The sequence below is a fragment of the Ranitomeya variabilis genome, chromosome 7, assembly GCF_051348905.1.
Source record: "Ranitomeya variabilis isolate aRanVar5 chromosome 7, aRanVar5.hap1, whole genome shotgun sequence".
Taxonomy (NCBI): Eukaryota; Metazoa; Chordata; class Amphibia; order Anura; family Dendrobatidae; genus Ranitomeya; species Ranitomeya variabilis.
The window spans coordinates 95856599-95881627 of NC_135238.1; the positions used below are offsets into that span (position 1 = coordinate 95856599).

General features: G+C 43.3%; 1 protein-coding gene across 2 annotated transcripts in view; it reads left to right on the forward strand.

Moving 5' to 3' along the window:
* Window positions 1-25029, forward strand: part of GLS (glutaminase) — a 746320-nt gene that overhangs the window by 532389 nt on the left and 188902 nt on the right. The window lies entirely within an intron of this gene.

Genomic DNA, 25029 nt, shown 5'->3' on the forward strand with positions numbered 1-25029 from the left:
CAAAGACCGTAATAGTCGGGTAACCCGGTGGTTCCTTGCCCTGCAGGCTTACTCTTTCACGGTGGAGCACCGCCCCGGGGTGCAGATGGGGAACGCTGATGCCCTGTCCCGAGTGCACTGTTTCGAGAGTGTTCTTGCTCAACCTGAGTGGTCTGAGCAGGGGGGGAGGATATGTAAGAATCATGTCGGTCTGGTAGTTGGGGGCAGGTATATCTCGCCCAGGTATTTGTCCTATGTGAATTAGGCCGCTCAGTATTTTCAGGATAATGATGGGTTAATGAGTGTGGGAATAAAGGATGACCAGCTGAGGGTTTCCAGCGTCAGCCTGGGGCACACAGATTGCCTGTCTGTGTGAGACAAACGTGAGTGAGAGTTGTGCTCAAGGACTGTGTGTTGTTAGCTGGGAGGGAGAAGCCCCCCAGTTGTTGAGATAGCAACGTATCTGTTAGTGCCGGACAGGCTAGGATTTATTTTTATGCTTTGTTTTTTCTATGTTACTTTCTCGTTAATAAACCTGACCTAAAGTCAGCTTGCTAAAGAAACCTGCTGTACGCCTCAGAATTCAATGCACAAACCACGTGACCTTTGACCCCAGCAAAGGCGATCCCGGAGTGTTTTGTCACATGACTTATAAGGACCAATGAACCTGGGACCCAGTTTCTACGAGGGGACCTTTAACTTATATGTTCCTCTAGGATAACCACACCAAATCACCAACACAGTTGCGGACCCATCAAACTTCTCCGATCAGCCATACTCTTATATTTGCACCCCATCTTCTTCAAACTATTAAGAATCCCTTGCCACACAGACGTAATAGATGATAAAAAACCGTTACTCTTCAGGTGTTCCCAAGGAACAATTAATATTAAAAGATCTGAACTGAAGATGAAACTCATAGGCCCCGAAGAATGGTGATATACCAGTAGACTCGTGACAATGGTCATTCACCTTGAATTCAGCTTGAGGTAAGTATGTAGCCCAATCTTCTTGATTCTCACACAAAACACCTAAGATAAATCTCAAGATTCTGGTTAATGCAGTCAGTTTGCTCATCAGACTGTGGATGAGAGGCTGAGTACAGATGGATCCCCAACCGAGCGCGAAATACTTTCCAAAATTTAGAAATAAATTGCACACCTGGTCAGAAACAATAGTTGTCACGTCAAAGCCTTGAGACAGGATGGTCAAGGAGTCCGAGGTCAAAAGCTATAGGGACAGTACGTCATAAACAGAAGGAAAAGACAAAGGCTTAGTCAGGTAATGTGCCAAGGCCTGAATACCAGGAGGATAGCGGATCAGAACAGAAGGTGTTAAACAGAGGGCTGGTCAGAACGCAGTCCAAGGTCAGGCAACAAAAGATCTACAAATAGAATGCAGGGCAGTCAGACAAACCACATTTAGCTGAATTTACGTCTGGCAGACGTCTGAGAGTTACAGTTCAATAAAGTAGCAATTACTGGGGACAAAAAACACCTGAAGACAGCCAGCACATTCCAGTCTCACATTGGACAATCAACACACTGACAGCTCAGCATTCCACTGCACTAGACTGGACGACTGAGCTGTCAGTGAAACTACTGACAGATTCAGCATGCCACTGTACCAGATTGAATGGCTGAGCTGTCAGTAACTGTATCCCATACACACTGAGGGGTGGATCCGTGACAGTACCCCCTCTTCTAGGGGGGCACCAGAACCCCAGGCTTCTCATTAAATTTTAGACGAAAGGCCCTGACTAACCGATTGGCCTTCACATCTTGAGCTGGGACCCAGGATCTCTCCTATGGTCCATATCCCCTCCAGTGGATATTGGAGGGGATATGGACCAAGGTTTTGGAGGGAATTTCGGACTTTATGAGATTTCACAACACTGAATCTCACTCCAAGCCACCATTAACTGAAACCGATGGAGGCGGAGATGAGGGACACAATGCAGAAGGGACAAACTCTTTTAGTAGGAATTTATGGAACACTTTATTTATGCGAAGAGATGGAGTAAGCTTTAATCTGAATTCCATAGAATTGACCACTTCTAGGATTTCATATGGACTAATAAACTTTGGACCCAAATTCTTTGATGGCACTTTAAGTTTTATGATCCTACTTGACAACCAAACCTTATCCACAATCTTAAAAACAGGACCCACCAAACATCTTCTAACAGCCTCCCATTTTTGGAGAATCTGAGCAGTTCTAATATTCTTTTGAACCTCCCTCCAGACATCCCCAAGTCTCTGTACTGCGACCTCCACTCTAAGTTAATCAGAACTAATCCTAGAAAATTCACCAAAATGGGAATGAAAACCATAATTACAGAAAATTATGAAAGTGATGAAATTCCTGAGTCCATGGTCTTTCTGGAATAGGCAATGGAACCAATTGTCCAGCCATGACTGACTTTAGTGCGTGCGCAAACCTCACAAACAGATCTTTGATATCATTATGCATTGATGGCCACCAAAAAAGTCTAGCAATTCCTTTCCATGTAGCAATAACCCTAGGATTACCACTCAAGGCGGAATTATGAAATTGCTGTAATACCTGTAATCTTAGGTACACAGGCATAAATAATTTGGACCCTCTACTAGCAGCAGGAGCCAACGACTGGACTTGATGGATTCCTCTTCAAATTCTGAGGTTACCATAGAACCCACAATATTCTAAGGAATAATACAGGTTCTGGAGGAGAGAATGAATCGAGACAACGAGATAATGCATCAGCTTTTACATTCTTAGACCCTGCTCTGAATGTAATCGAAAATTAAACCAAGAGAAAAACAAGGAGCCTCTGGCATGTCTAGAAGTTAGCTTTTAGCTAATTTAATCTAAGCTAGATTATTGTGATCAGTGACCACAGTAAGGCTACTTTCAAACTAGCGTCGGTACGGGGCCATCTCGCTGCGTCGGCCCGACGTATTGATGCATACTGTGCAAGCGCCGCACAACGGGGCAGCAGATGCCCCATTGTGAGGTCGGAAATGGCGGACCGTCGGCACCAAAAAACGTTACATGTAACGTTTTTTGCTGCCGGCGGTCGGCCACAACACGACGGTTGCGACGTGTGTCAATACATCGCAATGCGTCGCTAATGCTAGTCTATGGGGAAAAAACGCATCCTGCAGACGACTTTGCAGGATGCGGTTTTTCGCCAAAACGACGCATTGCAACGTATGCAAAAAAACGCTAGTGTGAAAGTAGCCTTACTGGCTGAAACGCCCCCTCCAAAAATGCCTCCATTCCTCAAAGGCCTATTTGACAGTAAGTAACTCACGATTCCCAACATCATAATTTCTTTCCGCAGAAGAATATTTTTTAGAAAAAAAAAGCACATGGGCGCAGGTAGTTGAGTTTTTGGCCCCTATGATAAAACTGCCCCTAGTCAGACCATCAAAACATCCACTTCCACATTGAAAGGTTCTTTGACATAAAGTTGGATCAGAATGGGAGCAGACATGAAACATTTAGTTTTTTCAAAAGCCCTGATAGCACCCGGCGACCAAACCTTGAAATTCGAACCCCTTATGTGTAAGGTCAGTAAGAGGTTTAGCAATTTGAGAAAAACGCTTGATAAATTTCCTATAATAGTTGTCGAATCCCAGAAAACGCTGCAAAGCCTTAAGATCACGAGGTTGACCCCAATCAATAATGACCTACACCTGCGCAGGGTCCATCTTAAACGCGTCTGCTGACAAAATAATCCACAAAAATGAAGTTTCTTAAACAGAAAAAACACTTCTCTAATATAGCAAACAAACAGTGCTCCCTCAACCTTTGTAACACAACACAGACATACATGTTCCTGGTGAGAGTCCAAATCTGGTGAAATAATTGGAATATCATCCAAGTAAAATCACAACATATCTTCTAATGCAATCAGAGAAAATATTCATAAAATTTTGAAACACTGCAGGGGCATTGGATAATCCAAATGGCATAGCAAGGTTTTCAAATAGACCCTCACATGTTAAAAACGCCGTTTTCCGCTCCTCATCGTTCCAGATGCGTATCAAATTGTAAGCCCCTCTAAGATCAAGTTTAGAAAATACCCTGGCTCCCAAAAGCTGATTATATACAGTAGGTTTGAGATGAGTGAAAGCAGTTAAGTATTTTTAATCCTCATTTTGTTTAGTTCTCAGCAAGGACAGAGACCCCGATCTTTCTATTTTGCAAAGAAAATTCTGGCAGTTACAGGGGAGGAGGAATGATGGATATGACCGTTCCGTAAACTTTAGTTAACACATTCTTTCATAGTAGACCGTTCATGCCCAAATAAATTGTAAAGACGAGCTTTAGGCAGTTTGGCGTTAGGAATAAGATCAATGACACAATCATAAGGATAATGAGGAGGTAGAATCTCTGCCTCTTTTTCTGAAAACACATCTCCAAAGACCTTCAGGTGCCCCAGCAGACCCTTCATTCTAGCAGAGCATATTTGTACGGTTTTTAGATATTTCTTTCAACAATTGGGACTTCATTTAACAATCTCCTTCTGACACCAATCAATAACAGGATTGTGATTCTACAACCACGGAAACCCCAGTACCAACCCAGCAGGTAAATTATCCAAAATAGGAGACGGTTTCAGAATGGAATGCTTGAAATCCACTGTTAGCTTCGTGACCAAATTCTGAACTAACGGTGTCTTGTCAAGGGTAAAGATTTGAATGGGGCTAAACTAACTGTCCCTAACTTTAGAATCTATCCCGAATCAATACAGTTAGCAGCAGACCCACAGTCAATGAACGCCAATGTTGATTACATCTGGTTCTCAAACAATAGCACGATATTTATCAGAGAGCGAAAAAGGTACCTGGGAGTCTAGGTGACCTCCTTGGCCATCACCCAAACTCCTTGCTAGCCTGAGGAGGAGTTGAGAAATTCTTTAGAAAATGTCCAGAGAGACCACAGTACAGACAGTACAAGATCTTGTCTACGTCTTTTATCTACAACGTTAAGACTGGTAACTCTAACCTCCAACAGCTTCACCTACATTAAATGTTCCTGCTCCTGGGAAGTTCGCCACATCTCTCATGGATTCTGTGGTCCATTCATATGGCTTGGGTCATGGCCTCCTCCAGAGAACAAGGGGCATCATGTACCAGAGCATCCTTAAGAATTTCGGAAAGGCCTTTGTGAAATTGGCACCTGAGAGCTGCATTGTTCCACAAAACTTCAGTGGACCACTGCTGAAACTCAGTACAGTAGTCCTCAGCTGTGCAACCTCCCCTCCCCATGCTAGGTTCATGATCTTAGCCTCAGCGACCTAGATCCTGTCGGATTGGTCATATATCAGACCTAGTCTGTCAAAAAGCTATCAACTGAAACCCGTTCTGTGGCTTGTGGGAACAAGGAAAATGTCCAGGTCTGAGGCCCTCCTCGCAGTTGGGACATGATTATTCCCACCCGCTGAAACTCCTCCCCTGATGACCAGAGGCACAGAGTAAAAAAAAAATCTACAATACCCTAAACTTATCTTTCTCTCTCGAAAATTTATCAGGGACCGCCATAACAGGTTTGGGAAAGACCAATTGTACATCAGGAGATACTGATGTCACTGCCAGCAGTGGAGGGCTGTAGGAGGTCTTCATCAAATTAATTATCTGACCCTGCAACTGGCATTGTGCTGACTCCAGATTCTGGCATTCCTTATCCAGATCCTGATGGATCTTCATCAGGATTCACAACCTGGTCACAGATCGTGTGTAGAGGCAAAGGTGAAGTCAGGTATTGTTCTAAAGTCAGAATACCAGGAGGATAGCGGATCAAAGCAGAAGAGTTTAATCAGATGGACAGAACAAGGTCCAAAGTCAGACACAAAAGCTCTACAAGCCGAATGCAAGGCACAGAGAGACAAACTACACTTAGGTGAATGTACGTCTGACAGAGGTCTGGGAGTAACAGCTCAGTTAACTAGCCTGGCACTCACCTGGGACAATGAACACCTGGAGACGGCCAGTGCCTCCCAGTGTCTGATTGGACGGCCGAGCTGTCAATCAACACACTAACAGCTCAGCACACCCCTGCACCAGACTAGATGACTGAGCTGTCCAAGATTGGATGGCTATGTTGTCAGTAACAGCATTTCAGAAACAGTGAGGGGTATAACCATGATATGTAGGAATCCCATGCATTTTTACAATCTCTTTGTTGAAAATTTGTGCAAAGTTTTGTCGTTAGGTAAGGTGGATAGCGCAGTGAAATGGGACATCTTACGGAACTTGTCCACTACAACCACAATAACTGTATTACCAGCAGACACAGGTAAATCAGTAATGAAATCTACTGACAAATTAACCCAAGGTCTCCTGGGAATCGCCAATGATTGGAAAGACCCAGACGATCGAGTATGAGGGGTCTTAGAACAGCACATACATTACAAGCCGCTACATACTCCCGAACATCCTGATGCACCCCAGACCACCAAAAATGCCAGATAAGGAGATTCATGGTGACTTTATTACCTGGTTGTTCGGCCGAGACCGAATCATGATGTTCACTTATCACTTTAAGATGGAGATTCACAGATACAAAAAGTTTACCCAAAGGACAGCCTTCCACCTGATCCTCTACATACTCTTTCTCAAGGTCAAAACTTCTAGCAGCAATAACCACTCTTTTCTGTAGTATAGGAACCTTTTAACAATTATCTCCACTCCCAGGAAAATAGCAGGATAAGGCATCCACCTTAACACCCCTATTCTGTGGCCTATACATTATAAGAAGTCAAATCTAGTGAAGAACAAAGACCACCTTGCCTGTCTAGGTGTCAGACGCTTAGCTGATTCTAAATATAAAAGATTATGATCTGTGATTACCATGAATGGATTAACTGCCCCTTCCAGAAAATGACACCACTTTTCTAAAAGCCTACTTAATTGCCAAACATTACCTGTTGCCAAGTACATAGTTTTTCTCAGTAGATGATCTAAACAAAATATGCACATGGACCCCATTTATTAGGAGATGCACCCTGCGATAAAACAGCCCCCACCCCCACTTCAGACGCATCAACTTCTACAATAATTGGCTGATTGACTTTAGGCTGTGTTAGGATTGGTGCAGTTGCTAGACATCAAATTCGAGGTGTGAAAGGCCTCCCAGGCCGGACTGGATCATTTGAAAAAGTCAGTCCCTTTCCTAGTTATATCAGTCAGTGGTTTGGCTACTAACGAAAAGGTTTTGATGAACTTTTTGTAGTAGATGGCAAAACCCAAAAAAACCTTTGCAAGGCCTTTAGTTTCTCAGGACGATTCCAATCCTGTACTCCCCGGACTTTCGCCAGATCCATGTGAAATCCGGAGGATGATAAAAAAATAACCCAGAAAAGGAATACCTTGATCCCAAGAACAAGCATTTAACAAATAATATATTGTCCATGAGTACCTGGAGGACCTGTCTGACATGTGCCTGGTGTGACTTGAGGTCAGTCAAATAAATCAAAATGTCATCAAGATAGATCACAACAAACCTACCTACCAGCAGGTAACTAAAAATGTCATTAACAAATTGTTGAAAGACAGCGGGAGCATTAGTCAACCCAAATGGCATCATGAGATTTTCATAGTATCCCTCAAGCATATTGAAGCCTGTTGTGAATACATGGGGGAGGGGGTCAACGGGTGCTCTGGTCCGCTAGCTAAAACCGCATGGACCAGGGATCATCCCATCGAATGCCCGCTCTCTTACCGTGGGCGTAATACTACTCAGGCGACTCAGGGTGAGAGTAAAAGTGTGGCAATACTTTATTGAACCACAAAACAGAAAAATAACATGTAGAACAGTCCCCAAAAAATACCCAAGATGGTGCAAATTACTGAGTCTCACCCTTCCGCTGACTCACCGGGACGAGAGCAGTTGTTACTTCAGAACTTCCAGGGCCAACAACTCCACCTACAGCACACACAGATTAGGTAATGACAAGCTTAGAAAGATGACAGTCCATTGATGTATAAGGTCAGGTGAACGGAGGGTCACAACCTGGTTTCTCCGAACATCTCCATGGAGCCAGGTGACTGGTGAGTCACATTCTTGGCTTTCACAAATGTTTCCATGAGGCTCAGGTGAGCGGTGGGTCCAAATCCTTACTACCCAAAATGTATCCATGGTTCAGTGATGGTCAATGAAGCAAATCTTTATTCTTCCAGCCGGGACTGTGGTCTCCTAAGCTGGCATCCTGTAGAATGTCAAATATGTGTCACTCGTGACGGAGCCATGATGATCTGGCTGCTGTCCTGTAGCTTGTTCCTGGCTGCAATTTTGTAAAGTCTCTGTTCTCTTGGATCTCTGGATGTCTTGGCTGACTTAATGATAATGACTGGATGTATATATCTGTATGATTGTTTACATCTCACTTACATAGCTCACATAGCTGTTGTCCTTCCAAGCCAGCATTCACAGGTAATGGTGATGAGATCAACTCACAATTTTTGATTACCGTATACACTCATGTATAAGCCGAGATTTTCAGCACATCTTTTTGCGCTGAAAATGCCTCCCTCGGCTTATACACAAGTCATGGTCCAGAAAGCCAGAGGGGGAGCGGGGAGCCAGCGGCTGTAACACAGTGACAGTTGCAGTCGCCGGCTTCCAGAAGACATCAATACTCACCCTCCGTCGCTGCATCTCCGTCCCTGCATCTGTCTGACGCCGGCAGCTTTTTTCTGGTCCTGTGCTCAGCGGTCACATGGCACCACTCATTAAGGTAATGAATATGGACGAGACTCCACTCCCATAGGTGTCGAGCGCATAATCATGACCTTAATGTGCAGTACCACGTGAACGCTCAGCACAGGAAGAAGCTGCCGCGCTGGGACGTTCAGCGACGACGCGAGGAGGACGGAGGAGCCCAGCCATGCATACAAGATGTGACAGGGGGAGCCATGCGTACAAGGATGGGAGGGGGGAGCCGAACCATGCATACAAGATAGGACGGGGGGAGCCATGCATACAAGGATGGGAGGGGGGAGCCGAACCATGCATACACGATGGGACGGGGGAGCCATGCATACAAGGATGGGAGGGGGGAGCCGAGCCATGCATACAATGAGGAGACCGGGGGAACCACACAGAGCAGGGCAGGGGGAACCAAACATACCGGGATAGGAATGAGGGGACAATACATACCCGGCTTATACTCAAGTCAATAAGGTTACCCAGTTTTCCGTGGCAAAATTAGATGCCTTGGCTTATACTCGGGTTGGCTTATATTCGAGTATATACGGTATTTAATTTATTTGCATAGTTTTTCCTGCTTTGTTTCACAAATCAAGATACTAGCTGGCCTTGGACAGTGTATAAATTCAGCAGAAAAGGGGCAGCACCGCATACCTGCCCAGGTTTCTGGAAAAAAAAATGCACTAGAAGATGCAGCCAGAAAATATGATCAGGTCATGTATCTAATGTACGGTATTTGTCTGGAAATTGTATCGGACTCTTAATGGGGTGTCATATGCTTTAATAAAAAATACATGATTTAAAAAAAAGATGCAGCCAGCCCATGTAGCAAAGACGTTGACAACACAGGTGCAAAATACTAAGTAGCCACTCACAGCCAACCAATTAATGGAGGGGGTGACTGCTTAGTATATGTTTGCACAATAGAGGCCTGTGTAGGGTGCTGTTCAGATGCAGGTAATGCATAGTGTCTGGTTCACAGTCTATTAGTCACGCCCATACTATTCGATTAGGCGGCTTGGCCAGCACTCTCTAAATGCATCCCATGTGAACACCCCTGTATACAAAACCAAACATGCTGGGCTTGGCTGCACCCTGAAAAATAAAGAGCACAAAATACATATAAATATGTGAGGTATTGGTCGATATTTTGGCCAAGATATGCAAGCTCACAACCCAACATCAAGGGTCCTCACGCATGTGAGTCCTATCACTAAACTAGTAGCAAAGCCACAAAAGAGGACTGAAAATCTTCCAAAAATGCCAAAGTGCAGCAGAAAAAGGGGCAGCACCGATTACTTGCCCAGGTTTGTGAACAAATGCACTACAGGATGCAGCCAACCCATGTAGCAAAGATTTTGGCAACACAGGTACAAAATACTAAATAGACAACCACTCACAGCCTACCAATTAATGGGAGGGGGTTACTGCTTACTATATGTTTGCACAATAGAGGCCTGTATAGGGCGCTGTTCACATGCAGGTAACGCATAGTGTCTGGTTCACAGCAGGGCTGTGGAGTCGGTAAGCCACAGATGCGACTCCGACTCCTGGATTTTATCAGGTTCTGGCTCCGACTCAGACTCCGGCTCCGACTCCTTCATAAATGGCCAATTCGTACCAATAAATTTACTGTTGTGAAATATTAACATCGTGCTTATTCAGTTTCTCACCATCATATAAGTAATCAGACCACTTAGAGCAAAAACTGTATTTATTAGAATACAATTAGAATATAGCAAATAACTTTTATGAACTTTTCTAAACTCTTGTAAGTAAATATGCAATAAACACTGTTATGCAGTTAATAAGAAGAAATCTATAAATTTGTCCTCAGAAAAAGTATTGCCTCTGTCAGATCCTCCTTCATGGATGCCCTCAAATCTGATCTAATTATTTTGAGAGCAGAGAACAACCTCTCTACACTAACTTGGGTTGGTGGCAAATCAGTAACCACTCGGGCAACATCTCTGACAATGTCAGGATACAGAGGAATCGCTTGTTGCACTGTTATTTTTGATGAACGGTCAAATTTCTCAATTTCTTTTAGTGCACATGAAAAATTCTGCTGAAATGTACTGGCTGTGTTCTTTGATGGGGATGACTCTTTTTCTATGCGGGAAGGCTTTGCACGGTCCTTGTGATCCAAATATTTTTCGAAATTAAATTCTTCATCAGTTGATGAGGGTGAAGATGTGGCAGGACGACCAAATTCTTCTTGTTCCTCCTGACTGTTCTGCAACCCTTTCATCCTTACTGCTATTTCAAACAGAGCTTCTTTTCCTTTAGTTAGCTGTTAATCATCTAGAAGAATCCGATGCATTGGGTCTACATAAACAGCTGCCAAAAGAATGTTATTTTGTAATAGTAGCTCCTCTCTCCGTTTCATTGATGTAGCAATGCCGCTTGCAATTAACCCTCCTCTTTGGGACAGACGAAACATCAGGTTCTTCCACTCCTTTAAGAAAATACCTGGAGTTAAGTCCTCTGCTTGTAATTTTTTAGTCACTGTAAATGGGTGCTCTAGCAATTTTTCCAGCTCAGTCACCTGATTCCACTGACTTTCATTTAGCGTCAGTTGAGGGTTAGCCATGTCTACAAGAAAGGTTTTCAGTTTAACCAAGCGCTGAATCATTAAGTAAGTACTGCCCCATCGTGTGGCTTGATCAATAATTGCCCCTTTTTCAGCACGTCTCTTCAAAATTGAGTCAACTTTAGGGGTTCGGGCAACAGTAGCCAATTTTCTCACCTTGCCAATCAGTGCAGCAGCATGTCATTCTTGCAGACTGTCTCTTATAGCCAGCTGTAGCGTATGCACAACACAGCGCATGTGATGAATGAAAGAACATATTGACACCGTTTCAACAAGATCATCTAAACTATCATGTTGCTGTTCATCTGAAGCAACTTCAGTTTGCTCCTCAGTTACAATACTGTGTTCCTCTATTTCAAACATTTCTGTGTCTGTGGACCCAGAATGTTGTTCTAGCTGCTGGTCACCATCATTACTCTCATTCATTAGCTTAATAGTACTTATCATATTTGAAGCATTGTCAGTTACGACAGAAAGAACTTGCTCTTTTTTAAGTTCATAGTCTTGCAGAACCTTTTCCACCAAGACCTGGAGAAACTCACTGGTGTGATGAGCTTTGGTGTCTTTTACTGCCAATGTCTTGGTAACTATTTCATTTTTGTCATAAACAAATCGGACATTGATGGCAAAATAGTTCACTCTGTGACGTGTGCAGGCATCCATTTTAAGAAACAGAAAGCGTCCCTTGAGAGATTTTTAAGTTCTTCCTTTTGTTTAAAAGCTTCTTCGATTACTAATTTTCTAATACTCTCTCTCTCCAGAGAAACACCAAGCTTGCGGGCCATTTTCCCCATTCAGACACATAAAAGATTTGGGCACTGGTTCATTGGTTTGGATGCAGTCTTTCTCATCCACTGCTTTCAGTACTTCTGGATGAAAGCGCTGTAAATGTCTCTTTAGATTAGAATCTCTGGTGGGAGCATTTTTATCTTTGCCTGAATATGCCCTTATCTTGGCTTCACAGCATTTGTTTTCGTCTGGATCATTTGTCATACACTGACAGACATAATGTTTTCTATCTTGAGTGATGGTGAAATGTTCAAATACCGCTGATTTAATGTGACGCTTCTTTGACATTCTCAGGTTTTTAATTCTGCATTCACAATCCAAATGACAATTGTTTTTCTTAAAAACAATTGTACAAAATTATTGTCAGGTCGTACAACTGATATAGTGGTCAGTAATACTGTTATTCCTCATGTACTCACAGTTAACTGATGCAAAGTTTGTTGAAAGGATATTACTTCTTACAGTCTTCCTCTTCTGAGTAGCAGCTGTGAGATGCTTGGAAGACGCACACCTAGTAAACATCTAGTCTAGAGGAGGAGCTTTACTACTAAGAATTTGCAACACATTTTCACTTTCAGTTTCATACATTGTAAGTAGGGGGGTTGGGGCAGCATGAGGTTAACCAAGTATAAGATTAGATAAGGGCAGTGGAGAACAGTGACACACAAGAAGTAAGAAATGTCTCTATTGCCAGCAGAACTGCTTATCACTGTTGTTCATAGTTTGATAGAACATAGATATTTAAGTAACATTTATAAAATTCATATGAAAGTTCAATTATGAAATATTATTACATTTTTTTTAAAGCTGGAGTCGGTACATTTCTACCGACTCTGACTCCAACCAAAACTAACTCCGACTCCACAGCCCTGTTTCACAGCCTATTAGTCACGCTCATACTATTTGATTAAGCAGGCTGGCCAGCACACTCTCTAAATGCATCCCATGTGAACATCTCTGTATACGAGGTCCAACGTGCTGGGCTTGGCTGCACCCTGAAAATTGAAGTGCACAAAATACATATAAATATATGCGGTATTGGTCGATATTTTGGCCAAGATAATTTCCTGGACAGTGTATAATCAACATATCAGCAAACATCATTGTTCATTTATCCTGCGTCTCTATCATCCAGGATAACAGCACAATGTTACAGCAAATGTCAACTTGGAAGTCAATATTACAGGCTTATACAACCAAAAGTCTATTTTTCTTGACCAACCAGAAAGAAATACAGTACAGACCAAAAGTTTGGACACACCTCATTTAAAGATTTTTCTGTATTTTCATGACTATGAAAATTGTACATTCACACTGAAGGCATCAAAACTATGAATTAACACATGTGGAATTATATACTTAACAAAACCGTGTGAACCAACTGAACTTATGTCTTATATTCTAGGTTCTTCAAAGTAGCCAGTTTTTGCTTTGATGACTGCTTTGCATACTCTTGACATTCTCTTGATGACCTTCAAGAGGTAGTTACCGGGAATGGTCTTCCAACAATCTTGAAGGAGTTCCCAGAGGTGCTTAGCACTTGTTGGCCCTTTTGCCTTCACTCTGCGATCCAGTTCACCCCAAACCATCTCGTTTAGGTTCATGTCTGGTGACTGGGGGCCAGGTCATCTGGCTTAGCACCCCATCACTCTCCTTCTTGGTCAAATAGCCCTTACACAGCCTGGAGGTGTGTTTGGGGGTCATTGTCCTGTTGAAAAATAAATGATGGTCCAACGAAACTCAAACCGGATGGAATAGCATGCCGCTGCAAGATTCTGTGGTAATCATGCTGGTTCAGTGTGCCTTAAATTTTGAATAAATCCCCAACAGTGTCACCAGCAAAGCACCCCCACACCATCACTCCTCATCCTCCATGCTTCACGGTGGGAACCAGGCATGTAGAGTCCATCCATTCACCTTTTATGCGTCACACAAAGACACGGTGGTTGGAACCAAAGATCTCAAATTTGGACAGACTCATCAGACCAAAGCACAGATTTCCACTCGTCTAAAGTCCATTCCTTGTGTTCTTTAGCCCAAACAAGTCTGCTTGTTGCCTGTCCTTAGCAGTGGTTTCCTAGTAGCTATTTTACCATGAAGGCCTGCTGCACAAAGTCTCCTCTTAACAGTTGTTGTAGAGATGTGTCTGCTGCTAGAACTCTGTGTGTCATTGACTTGGTCTCTAATTTGAGCTGCTGTTAACCTGCGATTTCTGATGCTGGTGACTCGGATAAACTTATCCTCAGAAGCAGAAGTGACTTTTTTTACTCTGCCCCCTTTTGGGCAACCGTCCCTGTTTGGGTTACCGCTCCCTTGTTTGGGACACCACCGCTTTCCTGAGGTACACCCTGTGGACTCCCCACGGTACTCTCAGGCCCCAGTTCGCACAGTACAGAAAAAAAGTCTCTTTGGGTCGGCACTGGCCCTTTAAGAGTCTGCACAATCTGGACCAATGTCCTTACGACACCTCTCCAGCTCCTGCTGGCACCACCACAGCTCCTGCTGCAGTTACAAGCCGCTGCTGCTGCCACTGCAGCTCCGGCTGCTGTGGAAACCTCTTGCTGCAACTGCATCTCCTTTCCACAAGGCTCTGCACAGTTCCACCACAGACTTCGTGGACCCGCCGATCCACAGCAAACCTTCATAACCCTGCTGAGTTACAGCCAGACGCTTGTCAGCTTCGTGGACCCTCCGATCCACAGCAAGTTGATTTGAGGAAAGAAAAAAATAAATCTTCGTGACCCCCGCCGAGCCACAGCAATCACCTCCACACGTGCTCCCTGGACCGTTGCCCGCAGTCTAGCACCAATTGTAAGATAACGCTTACTGCGTGTCTTGGGGGATACTCACTTGGCAATGGGATAAATGCACTCACTTGGCAATGGGATAAATGCACTCAGGCACTATTTTCTTACAAAAACAGTCTCTTAGGTTTATTTCCACATCAGCATAAACCACAACCTCATGAACTTGGTAGTTTGTAACAGCCTGAACACCGTCTGTACATATTCAGCTTTACAGTGGAACCACAGTCCCTCACTGGCCCCAGTCAGCATAACACGGATTACAGTCCGTTACCTGTTGGCAACCATCACACAGGTTCCCGGATGCCTCTTATCCTTAGAGGTATCCCATAGAGTAAACACAGTGTCTCTCTCTCTGACCCCGGTCAGTAGAACACGGATCCCTTTCAGTTACCACTTGGTGCCGCACAGGTTCCCGGATACCTCTTATCCTCAGAGGTATCCCACAGACATCTCTCATTGACCCCGGTCAGTATCGCACACGGTTATCATTACCGTCCACTCTGGAGGCATCTCACAGGCCTCCTTGCTCTGGCTCAGACTAGCCAGCACTCGCTCCCATGTGCCAAACACACCTCAATTACATAGGTGTAACCACACCCAGGTACCTATCATAGCTAGTCAGGTTAGCGTGACATCACCAAAGATCCTCAAACACACAATCATATACAGGCTTCATCTTGGGTATTCAGACACATCCCTTTGGGTGGGTTTGTAGGTGACTGGACCCACCCATCTCTCCAATCACCTGGAAGCCTTCCCAATGTAAAACAATTCCCTCAGGGTTCCATCACAGGGCCACCCACCTCTGCGATACATACCGCCCATTAATCACATGACCAGTTGCTATGCCACAATATATATGATTAAAAGCCGGCAAATGATCTGCCGCATACAGTATAGAATAGAATAGGTTTTAATAGAATAGATATATACACATAGAATAGGTGTGTGTACATATATATATATATATATATATATATATATATATATATACAGTCATGGCCAAAAGTATTCACACCCCTGCAATTCTGTCAGATAAAACTCAGTTTCTTCCTGAAAATTATTGCAAACACAAATTCTTTGGTATTATTATCTTCATTTAATTTGTCTTAAATGAAAAAAACACAAAAAGAATTGTCCTAAAGTCAAATTGGATATAATTCCACACCAAACATAAAAAAGGGGGTGGACAAAAGTATTGGCACCGTAAGAAAAATCATGTGATGCTTCTCTAATTTGTGTAATTAACAGCACCTGTAACTTACCTGTGGCATCTAACAGGTGTTGGCAATAACTAAATCACACTTGCAGCCAGTTGACATGGATTAAAGTTGACTCAACCTCTGTCCTGTGTCCTTGTGTGTACCACATTGAGCATGGAGAAAAGAAAGAAGACCAAAGAACTGTCTGAGGACTTGAGAAACCAAATTGTGAGGAAGCATGAGCAATCTCAAGGCTACAAGTCCATATCCAAAGACCTGAATGTTCCTGTGTCTACCCTGCGCAGTGTCATCAAGAAGTTTAAAGCCCATGGCACTGTGGCTAACCTCCCTAGATGTGGACAGAAAAGAAAAAGAGTATTTTCTGAACAGCGGGGGGGCGCACAGGGGGTGGGGGAGCGGCGGACACATAGATCTTTCATTTAAACACTATTCATATCTTCTATGCAGCAAACGCTGCTGCACAGAAGATATGAATCGCGGCTTCAGCACGATGCAGGGGACATCGCTAAACTTTAGCGCTGTCTCCTGCACGCTCCGTGTGGTACCCACTCGCCACACGGGCGGCACACGTGTGCCGCACGTATGGCCTACGTGAGCTCATGGGCACACGGACACGGATAACTCCGGTACCGATTTTTTCCGGTAACGGAATTATCTGGACGTGTGGGACAGCCCTTAGGAGTCACCAGTCTATAAAGACAACTTTCTTTTAAAACATTTTTAAAAGCACATACAATACCTGATGAAGGCCGTTGTGGGCTGAAACGCGTTGTTTAGTTCTTATTGAAGTGTCCTAATAAATTTGGTACTGAGCAAATTATCTCAACCTCCAAACTATCCTTGTCTTCCTGAAGCGCCAAGAAAGGAATTTTTTTTTTCTAACCATTGTATTCACATGCAATCCTTGGATCAAGGCTGGCATAGTTCCTGCAATAGTGCTGCATACCGGAATATTATAAGGCGTGGATCCATCATACGGATCAATTGAATGTACATACAAGACATCCAAAGGGTGAGTGCAACAATATATATTTCTTGCTGTGAATATACACCTACACTTAGACTCTGCGCTAGGGTTGAGCGAAACAGATCGGCCAATTTCAAAAGTCGACTTTTGGGAAACCCGACCCGATCTCACTGTGGGATAGGGTCGGCCGTCGGCGATCTTCGCTCCAAAGTCGGGTTTCATTTATATATATATATATATATATATATATATATATATGTCATTGAGACACATATATATATTTATATTTACTTCAGCGCGATATATGTGAAAAGCCGGTAATTCAATTGCCGGCTTTTCATTTCTCCTGCCTAAACCCGACATGATATGAGACATGGTTTACATACAGTAAACCATGTCATATCCCCCTTTTTTTTGCATATTCCACACTACTAATGTTAGTAGTGTGTATGTGCAAAATTTCGGCGCTGTAGTTATTACATTTAAGGATTAAATCACGGAAAAAATTGGCGTGGGCTCCCGCGCAATTTTCTCCGCCAGAGTGGTAAAGCCAGTGACTGAGGGCAGATATTAATAGCCTGGAGAGGGTCCATGGTTATTGGCCCCCCCTGGCTACAAACATCTGCCCCCAGCCACCCCAGAAAAGGCACATCTGGAAGAAAAATAATGTTTTCACGGAAAAAACTGGCGTGGGCTCCCGTGCAATTTTCTGCGCCAGAGAGGGAAAGCCAGTGACTGAGGACAAACATTAATAGTCTAGAGAGGGACCATGGTTATTGTCCCCGGCTAAAAACATATGCCCCCAGCCGTCCCAAAAAAGGCAAATCAGTAAGATGCGCCAATTCTGGCACTTAGCCTCTCTCTTCCTACTGCCCTGTAGTGGTGGCATATGGAGTAATAAGGGGTTAATATCACCTTTGTATTGTAAGGTGATATTAAGCGTGTTTTAGTAATGGAGAGGTGTCAATAACACATCTATCCATTATTAATCCTAAAGTTTGTAAAGGGTTAAATCAACACACACACACAGACATAAAAAAGTATTTTAATGAAATGAAAGACCACACAGTTTTGCCATCTTTATTCTTATGCTAATCCAAACGATGCCCTCGATCTCCTGTAATAAATAAAACAAAAACAACAATATACCATACCTGTCCGGCATTCAGTCAGTCCCACGGCATAATCCATATCTAGGGGATATACAGTTTACAACCGAGAACGGTGGTAATGCGACCAGCCCAGTCAAATACAATACAAAGGTGACATCAACCCCACAACTATTACCCCACTTGCCACTGCTACAGTGCAAGTGGGAAGAGCGAGGCTAAGTGCCAAAATTGGTGCCTTATATAGATGAGCCTTTTCTGGGGCGGCTGAGTGCTCATGTTTTTTGCCGGGGTGGGCAATACACATGGTCCCTTCCTGGGCTATTAATATCAGCCCATCAAAACCTACAAGAGAAAAAAGTAAGCAAAAACCCTGATGTAACTAAGTGAAAAAGCGAAAGTGCATTTAAATAACAGCATTTTTAGTAATACTGTTTTTTGATCAAAAAATAGCACAAAAGCCATCCCACCTCGTCAAGGTAATTCTCATAGGGACAGTCCTACACTGTTTTTAATATTTTTAAAACCTTTCCATGTGTCAATGTTGACCTCAGTGTGAATAAGGGCAGACAAAAGGACTGGGCCCAACCAGTGAAACACCAGACTGGGGAAGCCTTATAAATAGTCTCTAGCTCAGGAACAGGGAGGCCACACCACGGCTTGCACAGAATGCAACAATACAGAGAAAAAAAACACAGAAATTGAGCTTAACTTGAGTTGATACACACGCAGAGGTTAAACGCATGTTTACATTGGCCACAAAACATTAAAACCTACAAGAGAAAAAAGTAAGCAAAAACCCTGATGTAACTAAGTGAAAAAGCGAAAGTGCATTTAAATAACAGAGTTTTTAGTATTACTGTTTTTTGATCAAAAAATAGCACAAAAGCCATCCCACTTCGTCAAGGTAACTCTGATAGGGACAGTCCTACACTGTCTAATATTAAAACCTTACCATGTGTCAATGTTGACCTCAGTGTGAATAAGGGCACAGCCCGCAGCTGTCTGCATAGCCTTTGCTGGTTATTAATTATGGGGGAACCCCACATCATTTTTTGGGGGGGTCCCCATTTTATTAGCTAGTAAAGGCTAATTATCCAGCTGTGAGCTCATATTAATAGCCTGGGAAGCTCCATGGGTATTACCCCCTTCCCTGGCTATAAAAATCCACCCCCAGTCGCTGGCTTTCCCTATGCTGGTTTTGAAAATTGCACTGGAGCACATGGCATTTTTTTCAAATATATAATCATTTATTTATTAAATACTTGTCCAGTAATTTGCATTGATCACACACATCTATATATCTAACTATTCTGCATGGATTTACTGTACGTAAATTTGGGATTTTTACAGTAGCAACATGAATTACTGGCTTTTCAAAGGACAACGGTGAGAAAAAACGGACAGCACTTGCATGGTGCGAGAGCTGTGCGTTTTTTCTCGCATCAATTGACTTGCATTGGTGAGTCTCGTCTGAGATAATCAGCAAATCGCAGCATGCTGCGATTTTTTTCTCAGTCCGATTTCAGCTGAGAAAAAAATCGCAGATGAGATGTCACCCATTGAATAACATTGGTCCGAGTGCAATCCGATTTTTTATCGGATTGCACTCATCTGTGTTTCAAGTGAGAATGAGCCCTAAGGGTTTTTCTTGTTGACTGGAAGGGATGTGGTCCTGAGGAGAGATCCTGGAAGCCTAAAGAGAACATTCATGCTCCGATTCTCCTCCGTAACTTCTTCGATAGCCTGAAGAGAAGGGGCCGGTGCTAGCATTCAGCGCAGAACGCAGGATAAATGTGTGCTGAGCCTTACTGTGATCTTTGGGAGGCAGAATGAAAAAAATCAACAGCAGGTGAAGAATTGGTTTTATTTATTTCTTTATGCCATTCCTCATGTAGTATAAGTGATTAGGCGACTTTATTCTTCAGGTCAGTGCGATTTCACCGTTTATGTTTGACTTCTGTCATACACTAAAAGACGCTTTTTATTGAAAAGAATACTTTTTGCATCACCATATTTTGAGAGCTATAATTGTTCCATATTTTGACCCACAGAGTCATGTGATGGCTTGTTTTTTGCAGGATGAGTTGATGTTTTTATTGGTACCATTTTTGAGCACACTACATTTTATGTTCGCTTTCTACTCCAATTTTAGGGAGGCAGAATGAACAAAAAACAGCAATTCAGAATTTTTTCTTTTTTAGATGGGGGGTTATGCCTCTCCGTGTGTGGTAAAATTGATAAGGCAGTTTTATTCTTTGGGTCAGTGCGATTACAGTGATACCCCTTTTATATTGTTTTTATTATGTTTTTGCTCTTTTACACAATAAAAACTATTTTCTGGACAAAATAATTATTTTTGCATCCTTTTATTCTGAGAGCTATAACTTTTATATTTTCACCTTTTTTTGCGGGACAAGATGACGTTTTCAGCGGTACCATGTTTATTTATATCAATCTTTTTTATCGCATTTTATTCCTCTTTTTGTTAGGCGGTATGATGATAAAGCATTGTTTTTTGCCTTGTTTTTTATTTATTTTTTATGGTGTTCACTAAAGAGGTTAACTAGTGGGACAGTTTTATTGGTTGCAATGGAGGGAAAATATTGGGGAAAAATGTCAGCTCACCATCTACTGCAGCACCTTGCCGGATGAAGGTAACATAGCCCGGAACCGTCTCAGTCTAGGACGTCAGCAAAATAGAAAAAGGTGGGGGAAGAAAACTCCAGCGATGAAATCAAGAAGGGAAATATCTTTTTTGTAAAAAAAAATATGAAAAAATGTATTTGGTACAGTAGTGCATTAAAAAAAGACATGGATCCTGGTCACCACAACCTGGGATGAACAACCAACTTGTTTCTGCTAAAAGCGTTAATCATGGTATGTAACACCCTGGACTGAACAGATTTCTAATATAGGTCACAAGTTAGTGCTGCACTGGTGTGAGCTAATGAAGATAACAAAACACCTAAAAAATTAACTCAATAAAGTGCCACAAAAATTTAGCACGTAGATTTGGAAGAAAAAAAACACATCATACATAAATATACAAAGATGGTATGAAAAAAGAAAAATAAAAATGATTTTTTTTCTTGCTAAAAAAATGTGTAGTATACCAAGACAAATACAAAAAATCATTGGACTTAATTGTATTGTAAAATAATAATTTTATTTAATAATAATCTTTATAATTTATATTTTTATATAGCGCTAACATATTCCACAGCGCTTTACAGTTTTTGCACAGATTATCATCGCTGTCCCAGACGGGGCTCACAATCTAAATTCCCTATCAGTATGTCTTTGGAATATGGGAGGAAACTGAAGTACCTGGAGGAAACCCATGCAAACACGGGGAGACCATACAAACTCCTTGCAGATGTTCTTGGTGGGATTTGATCCTAGAACTCCAGCGCTGCAAGGCTGCAGTGCTAACCACTGAGCTACCGTGCTGCTTATCGTATAGTGGGGGACTCTAGTCTGGTCCTAAAAATACAAATGGATTTGTGGTTCAACAATTTTCACCTTAAATCACCTCTTCTCTTAGTTCTATACACTTTTTCTATACCATAGAATTTTAGGGAGCTGATATTACCGTATTTTTCGGACTATAAGACGCATCGGACTATAAGACGCACCCAATTTTTTCAGGTGGAAAATAGGGAAAAAAATATTTGAAGCAAAAAGTGGTAAAATATTTAATAACATAAATAACATACTATTATATGTGGTGTTATATATAATAGTATGTTATTATGTTGAAAGCTGCGGGTAGAAGATGGTGCTGCGGGACCAGTGTAGTGTCTGTAAAGTACTATATGAAGACGCTGGAGGGTGAGTATAAGAATGGGGGCACAGGGCTTATATTTGAAGCACCACTCCAGCACTGAAAAATAACACTGGAGTGCTGCTTTATGATCTCATGGGAGAACTATAACTCCCAGCATGTCCTGCAGATCATATGGCATGCTGGGAGTTATAGTTCACGATAGGAGTGGCACAGTGCTTTATTGTGTGTTGTAAAGACTAACCTTTTAATTGTGGCAGCCAGCCAGCCATTCATGCTGTGGTGAGGTAAAGAGCTGGAGCATCCCATGACTGCACACACAGATTCTTGCCTCTTGTTGCCTCTCCACAGCACAGGTCATAAGAGGAGCCAGCAGATTCTAGTGCGGTGTCTGTGATGACATCAAGAGGGAGGGCTGTGTGCTGCCATGTGATACTCCAGCCCGCCCACGTCATGACATCACACAGGTTTTTATGCCTCAGCATCCAGCACAGCCTGTCAGGTATGCAGCGATCTTGTCTCCTCTGCCACCCTGCTGCTGCCTCCTCCACCAGACACGCAGATATCCCCAGCTGATGCAGGAATCCAGGTCTGGGGAAACCATGTGTGTCCCTGTTTAAGTGAAGGACTATTCAATGGCTGCTCACTGCTCAGCTGACAGGTGGGCAGGGAAGCGGCTAATGAATATTCACTGCACTTTAATCATCGGGATCACATGGTTTCCCCAACACTGCAGCCAGGCAGTGGGGACATTTTTCTGCCTCCTGTGAGTGGGATCACAGTGGATTCCACTCTCTGCTGCCACCCCCTCCCCACATGTTACATCCGGACCATAAGACGCACCCACACTTTCCTCCCAAATCTGGAGGAAAAAAGTGCGTCTAATGGTCCGAAAAATACGATACCCTCATGTATTTGAGAAAAATGTTTTGAGACTGCTGATACACCAGCAGCTTTCAATTTAACCGCGTCAGACATGCGGTTTTTCAAGGGTCCAGTGTACAACCTGTGTATTTGATATTGCATTGTTCGCACTCAATGATATAAATAATATTTTTTATATTTTTTATTTTGTCCTAATATAGGACTATCATTTTTTGCAGGCTTGATCATGGCTTGGGCATGATCAGCAAGTTTTTTATCTCTGGTGACTCGTATGTCGTCATCAGGTCACCATGGCAACGATTGGGACCCCGTGTCGCATTCGATCGCAGCATTTTGGGGATTAAAGTGTCGGGAGTTGTGTGTAATTAGTGCAGGGGGTCAGCTCTCAGAATCAGTCGACCCCTAGCGATAAAGATATAGCGTCATCAGGTCTATATCAGACCTTGCACCGCCATGCTCCTCACAATCTACTACGGAGTCAGGCAGTGTAGGGAGAGTTGCTGCTGAGCTAGGGAGAAATTTGCTTGGTTCTTACTTAGTGTGGGCATACCATATGTTATACACATATCCATCTCAGCTAACAGTCCTTCTAAGGATTAATAAAGCTGCATAGATATCAGTGCTAGGCAGTCAGGCAGTGTATGCGGCAGACTGCAGTGCATATAGCAAGAGGGTCTATTCCAGTTCTGTCTGCTGCTGCTATTACACATATTTCTAGATGTAGCCCCAGGTATCGGGGGCCAGAAATAATTTTTTTACAGACAAGCTATTTAAAACTGTGGTATGTCCAACACACGGATCAGAGATAAATAGTGTGCTCAAAATTCTGCCATTTCTGGCCTCCCTTTAAATTGTGTTGCAGTGTGTTATCTAAATTATTGACACCAGTTTGCTGGTAAAAATGGTTACCTACAGGCCAGCTATTTAAAACTGTGTTTTGTCTGTCACATATGGATCAGAGATAGAAAATGTGCTCCAAATTCTGACATTTCTGGCCTCCCTTTAAACTTTGTTGCAGTGTGTTAGCGATGTTATTGACACCAGTTTGCTGGTAAAAATAGTTACCTACAGGCCAGCTATTTAAAACTGTGGTTTATCCGTCACATGGATCACATATAAGTTTGCTCCAAATTCAGCCATTTGTAGTGAATGTGGAAAATATTGTCCTCCATTTAAAATGGGCACAGCGCGTGGCAATGGATGGGGAACTGGACGTGATGGTGCATGCAGAGGCCTCACCCTGATCCTCCTTTCTCCTACCATGCCGTGTGCTCGGAGACAACTGATCCCACACGAGTCTGGCTGTTTTTTAACCCCTTCCCGACCTTTGACGCATACGCTGCGTCATGAAAGTCGGTGCCAATCCGACCTGTTACGCAGCGTATGCGTCATGGAATGATCGTGTCCCTGCAGATCGGGTGAAAGGGTTAACTCCAATTTCACCCGATCTGCAGGGACAGGGGTAGTGGTGCTTCAGCCCAGGGGGGGTGGCTTCACCCCCCCCCCCCGTGGCTACGATCGCTCTGATTGGCTGTTGAAAGTGAAACTGCCAATCAGAACGATTTGTAATATTTCACCTAAAAAACTGGTGAAATATTACAATCCAGCCATGGCCGATGCTGCAATATCATCGGCCATGGCTGGAAATACTGAAGTGACACCCCCCCCCCACCGATCGCCTCCCCAAGCCACCGATCTGTCCCGTAGTCCCCTCCGTCCTGTGCTCCGCTCCCCGTCCTCCTGTCCGCTCCCCCCGTGCTCCTATGTCACCCCCCCGTGCTCCGACCCCCCGTGCCCCGATCTCCCCCCCCCTTATACTTACCGAGGCTCCCGGTGTCGGTCCGTCTTCTCCATGGGCGCCGCCATCTTCCAAAATGGCGGGCGCATGCTCAGTGCGCCCGCCGAATCTGCCTTTCGGCAGATTCGTTACAAGTACATTTTGATCGCTGTGGTAGGTTCTATCACAGCGATCAAAATAAAAAAAATAATAAATAAACCCCCCCCTTTATCACCCCCATAGGTAGGGTCAATAATAAAATAAAAAAATTATTTTTTTTTCTTTTTCCACTAGGGTTAGGGTTTCAACTAGGGTTAGAACTAGGGGTAGGGTTAGGGTTACGGGTAGGGTTAGGGGTAGGGTTAGGGTTATGGCATGTGCACACAGTGCGGATTTGGCTGCGGATCCGCAGCGGA